The sequence below is a fragment of the Doryrhamphus excisus genome, chromosome 14 (genome assembly GCF_030265055.1).
Source record: "Doryrhamphus excisus isolate RoL2022-K1 chromosome 14, RoL_Dexc_1.0, whole genome shotgun sequence".
In the NCBI taxonomy this organism is placed as follows: Eukaryota; Metazoa; Chordata; class Actinopteri; order Syngnathiformes; family Syngnathidae; genus Doryrhamphus; species Doryrhamphus excisus.
Window position 1 is genome coordinate 17,604,718 of NC_080479.1, and position 21,594 is coordinate 17,626,311.

General features: G+C 37.1%; 1 long non-coding RNA gene across 1 annotated transcript; it reads right to left on the bottom strand.

Moving 5' to 3' along the window:
- Nucleotides 1-287: 287 nt before the first annotated feature.
- On the bottom strand, nt 288-21,379 carry LOC131101787 (uncharacterized). The gene is made up of 3 exons (XR_009119307.1): nt 18,313-21,379; nt 7,378-7,465; nt 288-780 (listed from the first exon to the last, which is right to left on the bottom strand). It is a non-coding gene; the product is annotated as an uncharacterized LOC131101787 (long non-coding RNA).
- Nucleotides 21,380-21,594: the final 215 nt, after the last annotated feature.

The following is a 21,594-nucleotide window of genomic DNA, read 5'->3' on the forward strand; positions in this document are numbered from 1 at the left end:
TCTTTACTCTACTTCATGCTGTAGATTATAGCTAGCTCTAGTCTAGTTCATGCTCTAGACTAGAGCTGTCCTATCTAGTCTGACTGGTGTTTCCCAACTAGTCTTTGACCATGAAGTGTCATGACCGAGTCAGACTAGATAGGACAGCTATAATCTACAGCATGAAGTAGAGTAAAGAGTATGAACCAGACTGTCCTATCTGGTCTGCCTGGTTTGTGTCCCTAGTTTTTGATCATTAACTGATAACACCAAATAGGGCAGTGAAGTCTAGACTAGAGTTATCCTATCTAGTCCGACTGGTCTTGGGGATCTGGTGCGGTCTTGGTCCCCCTTCCAGACCAATCAATGTCAACAAGGACCAGACCACAAACCATTGAAAACTTAGAAAAGTCATATTCCAAATGGCCACTGACTCATTCCATGACGATGCAGGAGACGAGAAGCGCTGAGTCATAGAATCGCTTCATTCATTTTCAATAAACGCGTATATTCATGACATGAGTCAGCAAAGTCCCGGTCAATGCTCCTGGGTTCCAACCAAAGTACCAGAAGAAACGATGCCTGGCGTTCACCTGGCCGCCATGTTTGTACACGAACGCTAGAAAGAAGCGGTGAGCGAGGAGGAGGTGAACTCTTTGTTACCACAGGAGACGCAGGCTTGAAGAGAAAGATGTGGGAGGTTCAAATGGAGATCCAGAGAGACGCGTGTGCCATCGCTGCGTGAGAGGTGATGGCGGGTGTCGTCGGGCCACTGTGGACTCTGTGGGCTCTGCAACGCTGCTGTGGGACATGCATATATTAGTGGGGAGAGACACTTGCAGCATGTAATGAATTTAAAAGCAGCTCGTTTGCCGGAGGAGATGAGTCTAACCACCACATGTTGGAGATTAATGACTTGTAATTATGTAATTATTCATTATTCAGTTGATTTTTTTACTTGTTCATCTGCAAAACTTATATTTAATTATTTCATCAATTATCGTAAATTGCAATGTTGTTTTCTCTCATGAGAGAACACCTTATTTTTCTCTTTAAATTTAAAATCTTTTAAAATCTTAAAATCTCTTAAAATTTTCAAACGACAGTCCCCCCCCCCCCGATTGCTTTAAAAAAAAATTTTTTTTCTCAAAATGATGACTTTAATACCATAATATTTTGACTTTATTTTCTTAAAATTACAGCTTTTCCCCCCCATTAAAAAAAATTCTCAAAAGGATGACTTTATTACCATAATATTTGGACTTTATTCTGCTAAAATGACAGCTTTTCCCAACATTTCTTTAAAAAAAATCTCAAAAGGATGACTTTATTATCACAATATTTTGACTTTATTTTCTTAAAATGACAGCTATTTCCCCCATTCAAAAAAAATTCTCAAAAGGATGACTTTATTATCATAATATTTTGACTTTATACTCCTAAAATGACTGTTTTTCCCCCCATTTCTTAAAAAAAAATTTTTTTCTCAAAAGGATGACTTTATTATCATAATATTTTGACGTTATTCTCCTAAAATGACAGCTTTCCCCCCATTTCTTAAAAAAAAAATCTCAAAAGGATGACTTTATTATCATAATATTTTGACTTTATTCTCCTAAAATGACTGTTTTCCCCCCATTTCTTTAAAAAAATATATTTTTTTCTCAAAAGGATTACTTTATTATCATAATATTTTGACTTTATTCTCCTAAAATGACAGCTTTTCCCCCATTTCTTTAAAAAAATATTTTTTTTCTCAAAAGGATTACTTTATTACCATAATGTTTTACTTTATTTTTTTAAAATGACAGCTATTTCCCCCCATTAAAAAAAAATTCTCAAAAGGATGACTTTATTATCATAATATTTTGACGTTATTCTCCTAAAATGACAGCTTTCCCCCCCATTTCTGAAAAAAAATTCTCAAAAGGATGACTTTATTATCATAATATTTTGACTTTATTCTCCTAAAATGACACCCCCCCCATTTCTTTTAAAAAAATATTTTTTTCCTCAAAATGATTACTTTATTAACATAATATTTTGACTTTATTCTCTTAAAATGACAGCTTTTCCCCCCATTTCTTTTGAAAAATATACATTTTTTCTCAAAAGGATTACTTTATTATCATAATATTTTGACTTTATTCTCCTGAAATGACACCTTTACCCCCATTTCTCAAAAAAAAAAATCGGATTTTTTTCTCAAAAGGATGACTTTATTACAATAATATTTTGACTTTATTCTCCTAAATGACCCCCCCCCCCCATTTCTTTAAAAAATTCTTAAAAAGATGATTTTATTACCATAATATTTTGACTTTATTCGCTTAAAATGATAGCTTTTCCCCCATTTCTTTAAAAAAATATTTTTTCCTCAAAAGGATGACTTTATTACCATAATATTTTGACTTTATTATTTTAAAATAACAGCTTTTCCCCCCAATTTCTTTAAAAAATATATTTTTTTTCTCAAAAGGATAACTTTATTATCATAATATTTTAACTTTATTCTCCTACAATGACTGTTCCCCCCCCCCCCCCATTTCTTAAAAAATATTTTTTTTCTCTCAAAAGGATGACTTTATTATCATAATATTTTGACTTTATTCTCCTAAAATGACAGCTTTTCTCCCCCATTTCTCTAAAAAAAAAAAAAAAGGATGACATTATTACCATAATATTTTGACTTTATTTTCATAACTTTTTCCAATGTTTTTGGCTCATAATATTACAATTCTTTTTAAAAAAGCTATTTTTTCTTGAATATTTCAACATTATGCTATTAAAACGGCATCAATTTCCCTCATAACATTGGTTCCAGTTGGATGTAAACCAGCATGGGATGAGAAGAAGACCTTGTTATATTAAAAAATTCCCACCACGCTCCCAGACAAGTGTTGACATTGACGTTTTTTCCAGACTAATCAAAGGGTTGGTTAATAATATTAATTTCCTTACAACACGATTTGTTCGATATCCCTCCATAGTTTGTTAGATGGTCTTGGATTAAGCCATTTTACCCATTTGTACTAATGGAGGAAGTTGGGTAGTTCTAGTCTTTAAACCGATATGCCAGGGGTGTGAAGCACATCCTGAAAATATAAATTAATATAAAATATAAAAAACAGGAGAATATGGGGAAAATATTAAGAAAAAAAGTATTAAAAAATAGAAAAATTTGTAATTTTAAGAAAATTATGTTTTAATATTATAAGGAATAATAACAACATTTTAATTGTGAAAACTGGGAATATAAAAAAAAATGTTTAAAATGTTAAAAAAATGTTTAAGTCATAAAATTCTGAAAAACAAAAAGTTGTAATTTATGGAAAAATACATTGCGAAAAAATTATAATGTTAGGAAAACAAAGTGAAAATATATAAATATAGTCGTGATTATAACAAGAAAAATGTACAAGAATTTTGAAATAGTTTGAAAATAAAAAATAAAAAAAAAGAACACAAATGGAAAATCATATCATTCCGGTCATTTCCAACCCGGAAGCTTTTCTTGGCTGATTTCAAGCTAAACGATTCCCCAAATGAAAATGAATTTCGACATTTTGAAAGGCTTCAGTGAGTATTCGCTCTTTGTATATGATACACGATGTGTTTTACCACATACGATCAATAACGAGGCGTTCGTGTGTTTCACACAATGACGTCAAGACCCATTGGGGACCAATAGAATCCCTCACGGCACAACCTAATTAAATGGACCACGACTGGAGTCCCTGGATGTATGATTATATTACATCCCAAGGTTCCCCAACACAACGTGAGTGATTCAATTGGCACCCTGCCTCCAAACCAGGGGTGTCCAAACTTTTTCCAGCGAGGACCACAGAGTAATAAAAAAAAAAAAAAAAAAAAAAAAAAAAGGACACAGCTTTGTCACGTTGATGTAGAAGCACAGTGGAACCTTGGTTAGCATCCTTAATTTGTGCCAGAAAGTCCGACTCTAACTGAAGCGGATGCTAACCAAATCAATTCTTCCCATTCATTAATTTTCTACCGCTTATCCTCACGAGGGTCGCGGTGTATGCTGGAGCCTATCCCAGCTGTTTTCTTTGGGGCGAGAGGCGGGGTACACCCTTGGACCGGTTCGCCAGCCAATCACAGGGCACATATAGACAAACAACCATTCACACTCATATTCATACCTATGGACAATTTGGAGTCACTAATTAAGTCAGAGCACTTCACCGGCAGCGCTAAATTCCTCACACAGCAGCTTAATACTCAAAAGGTGTATATACAAATACACAAACATGTCCAGATATGACTCCAAAATAAAAAATATTAATTCATTTTCTACCGCTTATCCTCACAAGGGTTGCGGGAGTGCTGGAGCCTATCCCAGCTGTCTTCTTTGGGGCGAGAGGCGGGGTACACCCTTGGACTGGTTCGCCAGCCAATCACAGAGCACATATAGACAAACAACCATTCACACTCACATTCATACCTATGGACAATTTGGAGTCGCTAATTAACCTAGCATGTTTTTGGAATGTGGGAGGAAACCGGAGTACCCGGAGAAAACCCACGCATGCACGGGGAGAACATGCAAACTCCACACAGAGATGGCCGAGGGTGGAATTGAACTCGGGTCTCCTAGCTGTGTGGCCTGCACACCAACCACTTTGTGTGCCGCATGTCCTCCAATGAACTGCTTTGCTCAGACACAATGCAGAATGGGAAACTTCAAAACTCATATTGGTACTTCTTTGTATATTTTTTAGGTACACCTTTGGAGTGTTAAGTTACTGTGTGATGAGTTTAGTGTTTTTTTGTAAGCATAAACATGGCTAAATAAGATAGACATAGACATGTTTTTGGAATGTGGGTGTACCCGGAGAAAACCCACGCATGCACACAGAGATGGCCGAGGGTGGAATTGAACTCGGGTTTCCTAGCTGTGAGGCCTGCCTGCTAACCACTCAGTCGCCGTGCAGCCAGATTTGGCATATATTCTTGTAAAAAATTCAAAAATTTTTACATACCTTTTTTGTGACTTAAGAAAAAATTCTGCTAAAATTTTCCTCAAAATATTACAACATTATTTTTGAAAAATTCCAACATTTTCCTATAAATATTTTGACTTTATACAGTTTTTTTCTTTTGTGGGCCAATAAAAAAATTGCAATGGGCCGCAAATAACCCCCATGCCACACTTTCGACATCTCCGCTCTGAACAAAAAAATTCCTGCAATTTGTTCAAAGTGATATCTCTTCACAACACAATCAATAGTTGATCTTTGTCCTGCACAAACTATTCTAGTCCATCCCAAAAGCCTTGACCTTTTACGGTATGAAGCGGTGGAGTGACAACGCCATGTGATGTAGCCGTTGCTCTAAATCGTCCGTTCGAGTTAGTTATTGCTGTTTGCCAAATGTCAAGTACACTTCAAGGAATGCCGGAACATGCCGGTGACGTTCAGGTGCCGAACGTAGATCAAGGGCCTTTTTGTGGAGGAACCGCCTGAATAGATGAAGATCAAGTCTACAAGGTAAAATGTAGAATGACTAAAAGTTGTTTACCTGAGTGTTTTGATGGCCGAGGAAATGACATCCATGTCAACGGGTTGCGGAAAGTAGACTAAATGTTTTCAGTGTTTAACAAATGTGGAAGAACAGTGGAACCTTGGTTAGCATCCTTAATTCGTGCCAGACGTTCCGAATCTAACTGAAGCGGATGCTAACCAAATCAATTCTTCCCATAAGAAATAATGCCAATTCATTCATTCATTTTCTATACCGCTTATCCTCACAAGGGTCGTGGGGGGGGGGGGGTGTTGCTGGAGCCTATCCCAGCTGTCTTCGGGCGAGAGGCGGGGTTACACCCTGGACTGGTGGCCAGCCAATCACAGGGCACATCAGGAGCCATCAGTGCACTAAGACTACTCTTGTCAACCCATTGGAAGTCAGAGCACTTCAGTGGCAGTGCTAAATTCATCATGCAGCAGCTTAATATTCCAAAGGTGTATATACAAATATACAAACATGTCCCGATATGACTCCAAATTAAAAATATTCATTCATTCATTTTCTACCGCATATCCTCATGAGGCTCGCAGCCATCTTCAGGGTACACCCTGGACTGGTGACCAGCCAATCACAGGGCACATATAGACAAACAACCATTCACACTCACATTCATACCTATGGACAATTTGGAGTCGCCAATTAACCTGGCATGTTTTTGGAATGTGGGAGGAAACCGGAGTACCCGGAGAAAACCCACATGGTCAAGGGTGGAATTGAACCCGGGTTTCCTAGCTGTGAGGCCTGTGTGCTAACCACTCGACCATCGTGCAGCCTAGATTTGGCATATATGTATTTTTGTAAAAAAAAAAATCCAAAATTTATACATAACTTTTTTGCGACTTAATAAAATTATGCTGCTAAAAAATTTTCTCAAAATATTACAACATTATTTTTGAAAAATTCCAATGTTTCCTCGTAATATTTTGACTTATACCATTTTTTTTCTTGTCGGCCAATAAAAAAAATGCAATAAGCTGAGGGCTAACCACTCTTAATGCCAATTCAGAAACCCCAAAATATTAACACAAAACACGTTTTTATAGTTTTACAATTATACTTTTATGTGCATAAATCAATTCTAAAAGCATAAAAATGATGAATAAAGGAGATAAATGAACATTTCAGGTCACTTTAAGGACGTTTATGATCCCATTCATTGAAGATTTACCCCCAAAAAAATTAAATAAAAAGTACATTGACTTCAAAGATTGTTATGACTGAATGTGACAACACAATGTGGGAATGTGATAAGTGACTAATGAATAATAACGAAATGAAAGTAAAAAAAAAAAAAGTTATCATTAGTAATATCCTCTGACAAGGTTTTCTTTCAAGGTTGCGGGACAAACGTGACGAGTTTTGGAGCACGAGGATGACTCACACAATGCGACATCTGCAGACACACACACACACACACACACATAAATAAGAGTGTGTGAGAAACTGTAAGGGGGGGTGTTGCTTCTCTGTCGTGCAACGAAGACGGTCCAGATGGGACACGTAAGCTTCCTGGATGAACCATTTCTCACCTCTTGCCTTTCTGCACTTGTACTTATCTTCAAGCGAGCAAGAAGTATTTTTAAAAAAAAAAAGCATGTTTTGAAATGAGTATTATTATCATGATTATTAAATTCATCATTGTCATATTGAGTAACATAACTTTAGTGACATTAATTGAGATCTATCAGTTTAAAAAAGGTTATAAAGCCATTTCTAAAGCGTTGGGACTCCAGCAAAGCACAGTGAGAGCCGTTATCCACAAATGGTGAAAACAAGGAACAGTGGTGAACCTCCCAAGAATGCAAAAGACCCCACAACAACATGCAAAGAACCGAAGACCTCACTTACCTCAGTTAAGGTCGGTGTTCATGACTCCACGATAAGCAAGACACTGGATAAAAACGGCCTGCATGGCAAAGTTCCAAGACCAAGACCACTGCTGAACAAAAACATGAAGGCTTGTCAGAAAACATCTTTGGGAAAATACCCTGGGGTCTGTTTACATCATTATATCAACGGCAAAATATAGTGGTAGTAGTGTAATGGTCTGGGGTTGTTTTGCTGATTCAGGACCTGGATGATTTGCATGATAAATGGAACCATGAATTCTGCTGTCTAACAAAAATATTCCACAACATCATAGCAACAGTAAAATATGGTGGTGGTAGTGTGATGGTCTGGGGCTGTTTTGCTGATTCAGGACCTGGAAGACTTGCTAGTGATAAATGGAACCATTAATTCTGCTGTCTAACAAAAATATCCCACAACATCATAGTAACAGTAAAATATGGTGGTGGTATTGTGATGGTCTGGGGCTGTTTTGCTTATTCAGGACCGGGAAGACTTGCTGTGATAAATGGAACCATGAATTTTGCTGTCAACCAAAAACATCCCACAACATCATAGCAACAGTAAAATATGGTGGTGGTAGTGTGATGGTCTGGGGCTGTTTTGCTGGTTCAGGACCTGGAAGACTTGCTGTAATGACTGGAACCATGAATTCTGCTGTCTACCAAAAATATCCAACAACATCATAGCAACAGTAAAATATGGTGGTGGTAGTGTGATGGTCTGGGGCTATTTTGCTGATTCAGGACCTGGAAGACTTGCTGTGATAAATGGAACCATGAATTCTGCTGTCAACCAAAAACATCCCACAACATCATAGCAACAGTAAAATATGGCGGTGGTAGTGTGATGGTCTGGGGCTGTTTTGCTGGTTCAGGACCTGGAAGACTTGCTGTAATGACTGGAACCATGAATTCTGCTGTCTACCAAAAATATCCAACAACATCATAGCAACAGTAAAATATGGTGGTGGTAGTGTAATGGTCTGGGGCTGTTTTGCTGATTCAGGACCTGGAAGACTTGCTGTGATAAATGGAACCATGAATTCTGCTGTCTACCAAAAATATCCCACAACATCATAGCAACAGTAAAATATGGTGGTGGTAGTGTAATGGTCTGGGGTTGTTTTGCTGATTCAGGACCTGGAAGACTTGCTAGTGATACATGGAACCATGAATTTTGCTGTCTACCAAAAATATCCCACAACATCATCGCAACAGTAAAATATGGTGGTGGTAGTGTGATGGTCTGGGGCTGTTTTGCTGCTTCAGGACCTGGAAGACTTGCTGTGATAAATGGAACCATGAATTCTGCTGTCTACCAAAAATATCCCACAACATCATAACAACAGTAAAATATGGTGGTGGTAGTGTGATGGTCTGGGGCTGTTTTGCTGATTCAGCACCTGGAAGACTTGCTGTGATAAATTGAACCATGAATTCTGCTGTCTACCAAAAATATCCCACAAGCAACAGTAAAATATGGTGGTGGTAGTGTGATGGTCTGGGGCTGTTTTGCTGATCCAGGACCTGGAAGACTTGCTGTGATAAATGGAACCATGAATTCTGCTGTCTACCAAAAATATCCCACAAGCAACAGTAAAATATGGCGGTGGTAGTGTGATGGTCTGGGGCTGTTTTGCTGATTCAGGACCTGGAAGACTTGCTAGTGATAAATGGAACCATTAATTCTGCCGTCTAACAAAAATATCCCACAACATCATAGTAACAGTAAAATATGGCGGTGGTATTGTGATGGTCTGGGGCTGTTTTGCTTATTCAGGACCGGGAAGACTTGCTAGTGATAAACGGAACCATGAATTCTGCAGTCAACCAAAAACATCCCACAACATCATAGCAACAGTAAAATATGGTGGTGGTAGTGTGATGGTCTGGGGCTTTTGCTGATTCTGAACCTGGAAGACTTCCTGTGATAAATGGAACCATGAATTCTGCAGTCAACCAAAAATATCCCACAACATCATAGCAACAGTAAAATATGGCGGTGGTAGTGTGATGGTCTGCGGCTGTTTTTGCTGATTCAGGACCTGGATGATTTCATGATTTCCGGAAATGGACTTCGGAATGGCTGAAGAAAAACAAAATAAAGTCCAAGTCCCGACCTGAATCCTATTAAGATGCTGTGAGACAAAATTGGCCAAAAATAGCACCTTTGTGTTTCCTTGTCACAGTAATTACATCGTGGGGAGCAAGTAGTACTTTTAACAGCTCTTTTACTGTCAGTACACAAAACAACGTTGCAGTTGTAATACATGGAAATAGGCGCAAATCCTAGCCATTTTAAATCTTAATCTCATAGAAGGAAAATGATACCATGTTTGTTTATGTGATAGCCATTGTATCTTTAGCAATAATTAACATTATTTTGTAACAGTAGAATAAAAGCATTTGAAGAATTTGAGTGACACAAAAAAAATGATTGACATGTAGTGAGACATGAGACGTTCTTGACTTTCACTTCCCGGCCAGATCATTTTTGTAGGTTGAAAAATGCTTATAAAGTGGAACCTCAGTTAGCGTACGCCTCGGTTAGAGTGTTTTTTTGGTTAACATCGAAAATATATGCCAGATTTGGCATATATTCTTGCAAAAAAAAATTGTGACTTAAAAAAAATATGCTGCTAAAATTTTTCTCAAAATATTCTAACATTATTTTTCAAAAATTCCAATGTTTCCTCTTAATATTTTGACTTATACAATTTTTTTTTCTTGTCGGCCAATAAAAAAATGCAATGGGCTGCACGCTAACCACTCGACCGCCGTGTAGCCCTTAATGCCAATTCAGAAACCCCAAAAATATTAACCCAAAACATGGTTTAATAGTTTTACAATTATACTTTTATGTGCATAAATCAATTCTAAAAGCATACAGAAATGGCCGAGGGTGGAATTGAACCCGGGTTTCCTAGCTGTGAGACCTGCAAGCCAACCACTCGGTCACCGTGCAGCCAGATTTGGCATATATTCTTGTAAAAAAATTCCAAGATTTATACATAGCTTTTTTTGTGACTTAAAAAAATACGCTGCTAAAATTTTCCTCAAAAATATTCCAACATTATTTTTGAAAAATTCCAATGTTTCCTCTTTATATTTTCACTTATACATTTTTTTTTTTGGCCAATAAAAATACAATTTCCGGTTAGCAGATCACTAGACATTTCCAACCACTTACAAACAAAACAAACAAGGCAAGATAGGATAGATAAGAAAAATAATAATAAAATAAAAATAATAACTAAATAAAATAAATAAAAATTTTAAAAAATAATAAAAAATGCAATGGGCTGCACACTAACCACTCGACCTCCGTGCAGCCCTTAATGCCAATTCAAAAACCTCAAAAACATTAACACAAAACATGGTTTTATAGTTTTACAATTATACTTTTATGTGCGTAAATCAATTCTAAAAGCATATGATAAAATAGATAAATGATAAATAAAGATTAATGAACAATTAACATTAATGAGATGAATGAACATTTATTTTCAAATGTAAAAAATAATGAAAGTTTTTGTGTTAGTGTTTGGTTCTCACAGTAGAGTAAATGGAAAAGCCAATCATAAAGACTTTATAATATATGGATGCTATAGCTTCCATTTAACGAGCCAATCCAACAGTTCACCACAGGCCATCTACATAATTAAACAGGGTAGTCATTTCCCTTTTGCTGTTGTGATAAGCTTATATGAGTACATTCAATTCCTTTTCATAAAGCTAGTTTCACCCTCTAGTTCTCCTGGAAACCATTGTGCACGTTACAGACCGCATCATAAACGACGCATGTTGTTATGTTTGCTTAGCCGAGCGGCGACGCCGTGACGCCGTGTTCTGCTTGCCGTCGTGGTCGCGGCAGGATATGAGCTTTTCTTCCAGTCAACAATTCGAGAGCAAAGGTCAAGGAGGCACCAGCGGGACACAAAAAAAACTGTATGTACCACCGACGAGACCGAGGACCTGTTTTCTATGTCAGCTTATATATATATATATATATATATATATATATATATATATATATATTATATATATATAACGATATTCATAAATCCTTGAAAACTTTGAAAAAGAGAATATTGTGTTCTCTCTATCTCTTCCGCAGATGTGAAACTATACGCTGGAACCTCGGTTAGCGTCGTTAATCCGTTCCAGAATAAATAAAAAACAGATTGTTTAGGGAATTCAAGGAAATACAACTGGAATAGGTGTAATTTCTGGAAGATCTAGAAAGATTTCTGTGCTGGTTATTGTGTGTAGCTGCTCTACAGGAGTCCACGACTAAATACATAGCGCCGAAAATTGGTCCCCTTGAAGTTTACAATAATAAAGTGGATGCTAACTCATATCTCAAGTACCTGCAGTGATCCCGTAGTTTGCGCATTAGAGTATTTTTTTTTACAAATATTCAATAATCAAACTACAGAAATTACCGCATTAATACAAAGCCGCATATGCCCGCATCATAAAATCAAATTTATCTGACAAGAGCCAATCATGAGCTATGAATAAACTCAAAATTAGCAAGAGGTCATCATTACTCAATATAACAGTCTGACTCATCACACAGCAACTTAACACTCAAATATTATGCTTCACAAGTTTTGTATGATCCTGAAAAATCCTAAAGGAGAACCATCAAGTATAAAGTATTGATAATGGTGCTGCTATTCTGCTTGTGAACGGGAGTTTTGCACAAAATAAAACAAGGGAAGCTGACGTCATTGCAGCTCCCCAATGAATACGTTGCTCAGATGCAATGCCTTATGGAACAACCTTTTTAAAAATATATTTTTTTAATTTGGGCTACACGACGGTCGAGTGGTTAGGGCACAGACCTCACAGCTAAGAGACCAGGGTTCAATTCCGCCCTCTGTGTGGAGTTTGCATGTTCTCCCTGTGCATGCGTGGGTTTTCTTTTCCGGGTACTCCGGTTTCCTCCCACATTCCAAAAACATGCTAGGTTAATTAGCGACTCCAAATTGTCCATAGGTATGAATGTGAGTTTGAATGGTTGTTTGTCTATATGTGCCCTGTGATTGGCTGGCCACCAGTCCGGGGTGTACCCTGAAGACGGCTGCGACCCTCGTGAGGATATGCGGTAGAAAATTAATGAATATTTGTTTTATTTTGGAGTCATATCGGGACATGTTTGTATATTTGTATATACACATTTGGAGTATTAAGCTGCTGTGTGAGGAATTTAGCGCTGCCAGTGAAGTGCTCTGACTTCCAATGGGTTGACAAGCGTGTTCTAAGAGCACCGATGGCTCGTGTTGCACCGATGTATAAAGGCACAGGGTTCAAGGTTTAAGAAAAAAGTAGTGACTTATACATCGGAAATTACGGTAAAGTGCATTCTCTACCAGTCCAGGGTGTACCCCGCCTCTCGCCCGAAGACAGCTGGGATAGGCTCCAGCACCCCCGCAACTCTTGTGAGGATATGCGGTAGAAAATTAATGAATATTTTTCAGTATGGAGTCATATCGGGACATGTTTGTATATTTGTATATACACCTTTGGAGTATTAAGCTGCTGTGTGAGGAATTTAGCGCTGCCAGTGAAGTGCTCTGACTTCCAATGGGTTGACAAGCGTGTTCTAAGAGCACCGATGGCTTGTGTTGCACCGATGTATAAAGGCACAGGGTTCAAGGTTTAAGAAAAAAGTAGTGACTTATACATCGGAAATTACGGTAAAGTGCATTCTCTACCAGTCCAGGGTGTACCCCGCCTCTCGCCCTAAGACAGCTGGGATAGGCTCCAGCACCCCCGCAACCCTTGTGAGGATATGCGGTAGAAAATTAATGAATATTTTTCATTATGGCGTCATATCGGGACATGTTTGTATATTTGTATATACACCTTTGGAGTATTAAGCTGCTGTGTGAGGAATTTAGCGCTGCCAGTGAAGTGCTCTGACTTCCAATGGGTTGACAAGCGTGTTCTAAGAGCACCGATGGCTCGTGTTGCACCGATGTATAAAGGCACAGGGTTCAAGGTTTAAGAAAAAAGTAGTGACTTATACATCGGAAATTACGGTAAAGTGCATTCTCTACCAGTCCAGGGTGTACCCCGCCTCTCGCCCTAAGACAGCTGGGATAGGCTCCAGCACCCCCGCAACCCTTGTGAGGATATGCGGTAGAAAATTAATGAATATTTTTCATTATGGCGTCATATCGGGACATGTTTGTATATTTGTATATACACCTTTGGAGTATTAAGCTGCTGTGTGAGGAATTTAGCGCTGCCAGTGAAGTGCTCTGACTTCCAATGGGTTGACAAGCGTGTTGCACCGATGTATAAAGGCACAGGGTTCAAGGTTTAAGAAAAAAGTAGTGACTTATACACCGGAATTTACGGTAAAGTGCATTCTCTACCAGTCCAGGGTGTACCCCGCCTCTCGCCCGAAGACAGCTGGGATAGGCTCCAGCACCCCCTGTGAGGATATGCGGTAGAAAATGAATGAATTAATATTTTCATATCGGGACATGTTTGTATATTTGTATATACACATTTAGACTATTAAGCTGCTGTGTGAGGAATTTAGCGCTGCCAGTGAAGTGCTCTGACTTCCAATGGGTTGACAAGCGTGTTCTAAGAGCACCGATGGCTCGTGTTGCACCGATGTATAAAGGCACAGGGTTCAAGGTTTAAGAAAAAAGTAGTGACTTATACACCAGAATTTACGCTAAAGTGCATTTTCTACTTGTTGAGCTTGTGGCGTAGTACAGCTTTTAGAATATGTTTTCTTTTCAGGCATTTCTACTGACCACCGTTTCTTTCTGTACGGACCTCCAACACATTTGAATGAAAAGTGTAAAAAAAAAAAAAAAAAAAGTGCGCCGACCTTTTCATTTAGCGAAGGCAGAGCTCAAGGTTTGATGGCGAACAAGACAGGAGGAGACGCGTGGGGTTGACATTGGAAGTGTGGAAATGGAACATGCAAGATTAATAATAATGATAAAAAAAAAATAAGGTACACAACCTTGACTTGCTTCAAAACCCAAAACATTTCAATGGAGAAGCGTGGGAGGATTATCTATAATATGCATATAATAAATACATATACAAATAGAAAATTAACACTTCTTATAAGTGACAACACAGAGATGCCCGAGAGTGGAATTGAACCCCTGTGAGGCCTGTGTGCTAACCACTCGGTCACCTTGCAGCCATATTTGGCATATATTCTTGTAAAAAAAAAAATTCAAAAATTTTTGTGACTTAAAAAAATATGCTGCTAAAATTTTCCTCAAAAATATTCCAACATTATTTTTAAAAAAATCCACAGTTTCCTCTTAATATTTTGACTTATACAATTTTTTTTTTCTTGTCGGTCAATAAAAAAATGCAATGGGCTGCACGCTAACCACTCGACCGCCGTGCAGCCCTTAACGCCAATTCAGAAACCCCCCAAAATATTAACCCAAAACATGGTTTTATAGTTTTACAATTATACTTGTATGTGCATAAATCAATTCTAAAAGCATACGAGGGTGGAATTGAACCCGGGTTTCCTAGCTGTGAGGCCTCCATGCTAACCACTCGGTCGCCGTGCAGCCAGATTTGGCATATATTCTTGTAAAAAAAATCCAAAATTTATACATAACATTTTTGTGACTTAAAAAAATACGCTGCTAAAATTTTCCTCAAAAATATTCCAACATTATTTTTGAAAAATTCCAACGTTTTCTCTTAATATTTTGACTTTTTTTTCTTCTTTTTTTTGGCCAATAAAAATACATTTTCCGGTTAGCAGACCGCTAGACATTTCCAACCACTTACAAACAAAACAAACAAGGCAAGATAGGATAGATAAGAAAAATAATAATAACTAAATAAAATAAATAAAATAAAAATAAATAAAAATAATTAAAAAATGCAATGGGCTGCGCGCTAACCACTCGACCGCCGTGCAGCCCTTAACGCCAATTCAGAAACCCCAAAAATATTAACACAAAACATGGTTTTATAGTTTTACAATTATACTTTTATGTGCATAAATCAATTCTAAAAGCATACAGAAATGGAAAATATTCCAACATTATTTTTGAAAAATGCCAACGTTTCCTCTTAATATTTTGACTTATACAATTTTTTTTTCTTGTCGCTCAATAAAAATACATTTTCTGAGTTAGCAGATCTCTAGACATTTCCAACCACTTACAAACAAAACAAACAAGGCAAGATAGGATAGATAAGAAAAATAATAATAAAATAAAAATAATGATAACTAAATAAAATAAATGAAAAAATAAATAAAATAAAAATGAATAAATATAAAAAATAAAACTAAAAAAATGCAATGGGCTGCGCGCTAACCACTCGACCACCGTGCAGCCCTTTATGCCAATTCAGAAACCCCCAAAAATATTAACACAAAACATGGTTTTATAGTTTTACAATTATACTTTTATGTGCATAAATCAATTCTAAAAGCATACAGAAATGGCCGAGGGTGGAATTGAACCCGGGTTTCCTAGCTGTGAGGCCTGCTAGATATTTCCAACCACTTACAAACAAAACAAAGCAGGCAAGATAGGATAGATAAGAATAATAATAATAAAATAAAAATAATAACTAAATAAAATAAATAAAAAAATTAAATAAAAATAAATAAAAATAAATAAAAAATGCAATGGGCTGCACGCTAACCACTCGACCACCATGCAGCCTTTAATGCCAATTCAGAAACCCCAAAAATATTAACCCAAAACATGGTTTTATAGTTTTACAATTATACTTTTATGTGCATAAATCAATTCTAAAAAGCATACAAATGATGAATAAATGTGATTAATGAACATTTATTTTCAAATGAAAAAATAACGTGTTAGTGTTTGGTTCTCACAATAGAGTCAATAGAAAAGCAAACCATAAAGACAGGATTGGAAGTGTGGAAATGGAACATGCAAGATTAATAATAATAATAATAATAAAAAAAAGGTACACAACCTTGACCCGACAGTGTATATTCTAGCCGTGTTTCTTTTACCTGCTTTATTTCCCTTTACATGAGTACACAGTTGGGGGGGGGGGGGAGATAAGCCACACGTGTGCTTTGACTCCCAAAGAAAAGCATTCACCCACTCAGGAGGCGTAAAGCTGTAATTACACTGTCACCTTCTGTTGGAGCAGCAAAGACCACATCCTGTGCAGCCACAGGAAAGCCCACGTACCCCCCCCCCCCACCCCCCATACGTATTCTTTACATTTATAACAAGTACATACAGAAATATATATATATATATATACAGTACATCAAGTGGCTTTAAACCATGCTGTGCTGTGACGTGATGGGGGTATTGATTCTATTTAATCAATATATTGATATTGTTTTCCGTCACTTTGAGGGTATTTTTTACTACATTAAGTACTCCAATCGTTTATCATAGTAGGATTCCTTATTCATAAATCAAATATTTTCTTGTCAGAGCATAGAAAACCTGTTTATAACCTTCTAAATACACTTCACCATGTTTAGAGCCCTCTAGACATAACATAACACCCCTATAGCAAGGGTGCCCATGTGCCAAATGTCACGTAGATGTCATATAACGTCATATTTGTACGTTTTTTTAACGTGAAAAACGTCCACAAGGTGGCAGAAGTGCATTTTATAAGAACTCTACATGCATTATTCCGATTGAAATACAACCAGGAAGTGGAATGGCATTTTAACGCATGTGTTGTTTATGTTGCGGCATTGTTGTTTACATATTTTGGCAAAATATAAAAATATATATATGTTAGCCGTTTACTTGTAGTGGCTAGTTATGTCGAAAAAAAGTACAATGTAAATAAATACTTATTGTTCCGTCACTTTGAGGGTATTTTTTTACTACATTAAGTACTCCAATCGTTTATCATAGTAGGATTCCTTATTCATAAATCAAATATTTTCTTGTCAGAGCATAGAAAACCTGTTTATAACCTTCTAAATACACTTTACCATGTGTAGAGCCCTCTAGACATAACATAACACCCCTATAGCAAGGGTGCCCATGTGCCAAAGGTCACGTAGATGTCATATAACGTCATATTTGTACGTTTTTTTAACGTGAAAAACGTCCACAAGGTGGCAGAAGTGCATTTTATAAGAACTCTACATGCATTATTCCGATTGAAATACAACCAGGAAGTGGAATGGCATTTTAACGCATGCGTTGTTTATGTTGCGGCATTGTTGTTTACATATTTTGGCAAAATATAAAAATATATATATGTTAGCCATTTACTTGTAGTGGCTAGTTATGTTGAAAAAAAAAGTACAATGTAAATAAATACTTATATTGTTCCGTCACTTTGAGGGTATTTTTTTACTACATTAAGTACTCCAATCGTTTATCATAATAGGATTCCTTATTCATAAATCAAATATTTTCTTGTCAGAGCATAGAAAACCTGTTTAGAACCTTCTAAATACACTTTACCATGTTTAGAGCCCTCTAGACATAACATAACACCCCTATAGCAGGGGTGCCCATGTGCCAAATGTCACGTAGATGTCATATAACGTCATATTTGTATGTTTTTTTAACGTGAAAAACGTCCACAAGGTGGCAGAAGTGCATTTTATAAGAACTCTACATGCATCATTCCGATTGAAATACAACCAGGAAGTGGAATGGCATTTTAACGCATGTGTTGTTTATGTTGCGGCATTGTTGTTTACATATTTTGGCAAAATATAAAAATAGTAAGAAAAAATAAGTTGATTGTGTGATCGTATAATGTACATACTTAAATAAATAAATAATAATTATTATATTACAAGTAATTATTATTATTATTATTATAATTATTATATAATATTATATATATATATATATATAATTATTATTATTATAAATACTTATGTACTCATTCATAATTTTAGCTAGTTATTGTTGTCTTGTGGATTAAGGGTGTGGACTCTGACCTTTGCGGGAATTTCCTCCTGCTTCTTGCCGACATCAATGGGATGAAAGCACAGCACCTGCGGGAATTGAGCAATCATCACAAAAGTCGGTGCCATCACGGGTGAAGATTTGTTAACTGTGCTAAAAATATGACTCGACCGCAATCAATAGGAAGCTCCTTTCACCGCGATTGACTTTGGACAAACATTACGTCAATTTTGTAGCATTCGGTCACACATACTTACATGCGTGTTCTGTCAACCAAAAATATCCCACAACATCATAGCAACAGTAAAATATGGCGGTGGTAGTGTGATGGTCTGGGGCTGTTTTGCTGCTTCAGGACCTGGAAGACTTGCTGTGATAAATGGAACCATGAATTCTGCAATCAACCAAAAACATCCCACATCATAGCAACAGTAAAATATGGTGGTGGTAGTGTGATGGTCTGAGGCTGTTTTGCTGATTCAGGACCTGGAAGACTTGCTGTGATAAATGGAACCATGAATTCTGCTGTCTACCAAAAATATCCCACAAGCAACAGTAAAATATGGTGGTGGTAGTGTGATAGTCTTGGGCTGTTTTGCTGATTCAGGACCTGGAAGACTTGCTGTGATAAATGGAACCATGAATTCTGCTGTCTACCAAAAACATCCCACAACATCAAAGCAACAGTAAAATATGGCGGTGGTAGTGTGATGGTCTGAGGCTGTTTTGCTGCTTCAGGACCTGGAAGACTTGCTGTGATAAATGGAACCATGAATTCTGCAATCAACCAAAAATATCCCATAACATCATAGCAACAGTAGAAAAATATGGTGGTGGTAGTGTGATGGTCTTGGGCTGTTTTGCTGATTCAGGACCTGGAAGACTTCCTGTGATAAATAGAACCATGAATTCTGCAGTGAACCAAAAACATCCCACAACGTCATAGCAACAGTAAAAAAAATATGGTGGTGGTAGTTTGATGGTCTGGGGTCGTTTTGCTGCTCCAGGACCTGGAAGACTTGCTGTGATAAATGGAACCATGAATTCTGCTGTCTACCAAAAATATCCCACAAGCAACAGTAAAAAAATGGTGGTGGTAGTGTGATGGTCTGAGGCTGTTTTGCTGATTCAGGACCTGGAAGACTTGCTGTGATAAATGGAACCATGAATTCTGCAGTCAACCAAAAACATCCCACAACATCATAGCAACAGTAAAATATGGTGGTGGTAGTGTGATGGTCTGGGGCTGTTTTGCTGTTTCAGGACCTGGAAGACTTGCTGTGATAAATGGAACCATGAATTCTGCTGTCAGTAAAAAACAGTAACAGTAACAGTAAAAAAATATGGCGGTGGTAGTGTGATGGTCTGGGGCTGTTTTGCTGTTTCAGGACCTGGAAGACTTGCTAGTGATAAATAGAACCATGAATTCTGCTGTCAATGAAAAATATCCCACAACATCATAGCAACAGTAAAATATGGTGGTGGTAGTGTGATGGTCTGGGGCTGTTTTGCTGCTTCAGGACCTGGAAGACCTGCTGTGATAAATGGAACCATGAATTCTGCAATCAACCAAAAATATCCCATAACATCATAGCAACAGTAGAAAAATATGGTGGTGGTAGTGTGACAGCCTGGGGCTCTTTTGCTGCTTCAGGACCTGGAAGACCTGCTGTGATAAATGGAAGCATGAATTCTGCTGTCAACCAAAAATATCCCACAACATCATAGCAACAGTAAAATATGGTGGTGGTAGTGTGATGGTCTGGGGCTGTTTTGCTGATTCAGGACCTGGAAGACTTGCTGTGATAAATGGAACCATGAATTCTGCTGTCAATGAAAAATATCCCACAACATCATAGCAATAGTAAAATATGGCGGTGGTAGTGTGATGGGCTATTTTGCTAGCAACAGTAAAGTAAAAATAGGGGTCCATTCCAACTCTACAAGCATTTAACTTCAGGTTTCTGAGTCATTTTTGTGCTCTTTTTGAACGGTTTTTCCTTGGTGTCTGTGGGTATAGATAATGTTTTCTATCAATTGTATCGCCTGGGTATCAAACTCATGCCACGAAGGGCCGAGACACTGCAGGCCGTCTTTCCAGCGGGTCACTAATCATCAACACCTCCTTCAATTTGAGCGAAGGAGCTCATCAATTAAAACACCCGCTGGAGAGAAAAACCTGCAGAGTCTCGGCCCACTTAGACACCAGAAGCAGCATGGTGCATTCATGGGACCGCTGTATTTTCAATGTATCTATTTTGTCAATAAAAGTCAATAAAAACATCCCCTAAAATGTCATATTACTTGCCTCTTTTGGGACAACACTTGATGACTTCCATGACATTTGTAAAACTACAGAGGGATCAGAAGTGTGCCTAGTGTGCGTGACTTCATTAGCCTCCACAGGATGGTTCAGACACCACGGTGGACCCCCTTTGATGGGCTCAGTGCCGACTGAGATCTGACCTTTGGGTTGCTTCCAGTCTACAGTGGGAAGTACGATACTTTTATGTGTTTTTTTTTTGTCAAATGGAAGCATTTTCAAGTATAAAAATGGCTAAATTAACTAAAATACAAATATTAAAAAAAGCATTCTGTAGACGCATTCAAATACATAATGATATGTTCTCATATTATTGGGTAATATGTCATGTGAGTCCATCCAAATTCATAATTCAGACTTTTATGTGGTTTTTTTTGCCAAAAAGAAGCATTTTCAAGTATAAAAATGGCTAAATTAACTAAAATACAAATATAAAAAAAGCATTCTGTAGACGCATTCAAATACATAATGATATGTAGTAAAATAGTCATTAAATGTTAAGTGTATTATGGCTAATGTTCTCATATTATTGAGTAATATGTCATGCGAGTCCATTTAAATTCATAATTCAGACTTTTATGTGGTGTTTTTTTTGCCAAAAAGAAGCATTTTCAAGTATAAAAATGGCTAAATTAACTAAAATACAAATATAAAAAAAGCATTCTGTAGACGCATTCAAATACATAATGATATGTTCTCATATTATTGGGTAATAGGTCATGCGAGTCCATTTAAATTCATAATTCAGACTTTTATATGTTTTTTTTGTGAAAAGGAAGCATTTTCAAGTATAAAAATGGCTAAATTCACTAAAATACAAATATTTAAAAAAGCATTCTGTAGACGCATTCAAATACATAATGATATGTTCTCATATTATTGGGTAATATGTCATGCGAGTCCATTTAAATTCATAATTCAGACTTTTATGTGTTTTTTTTTTTGCCAAAAGGAAGCATTTTCAAGTATAAAAATGGCTAAATTAACTAAA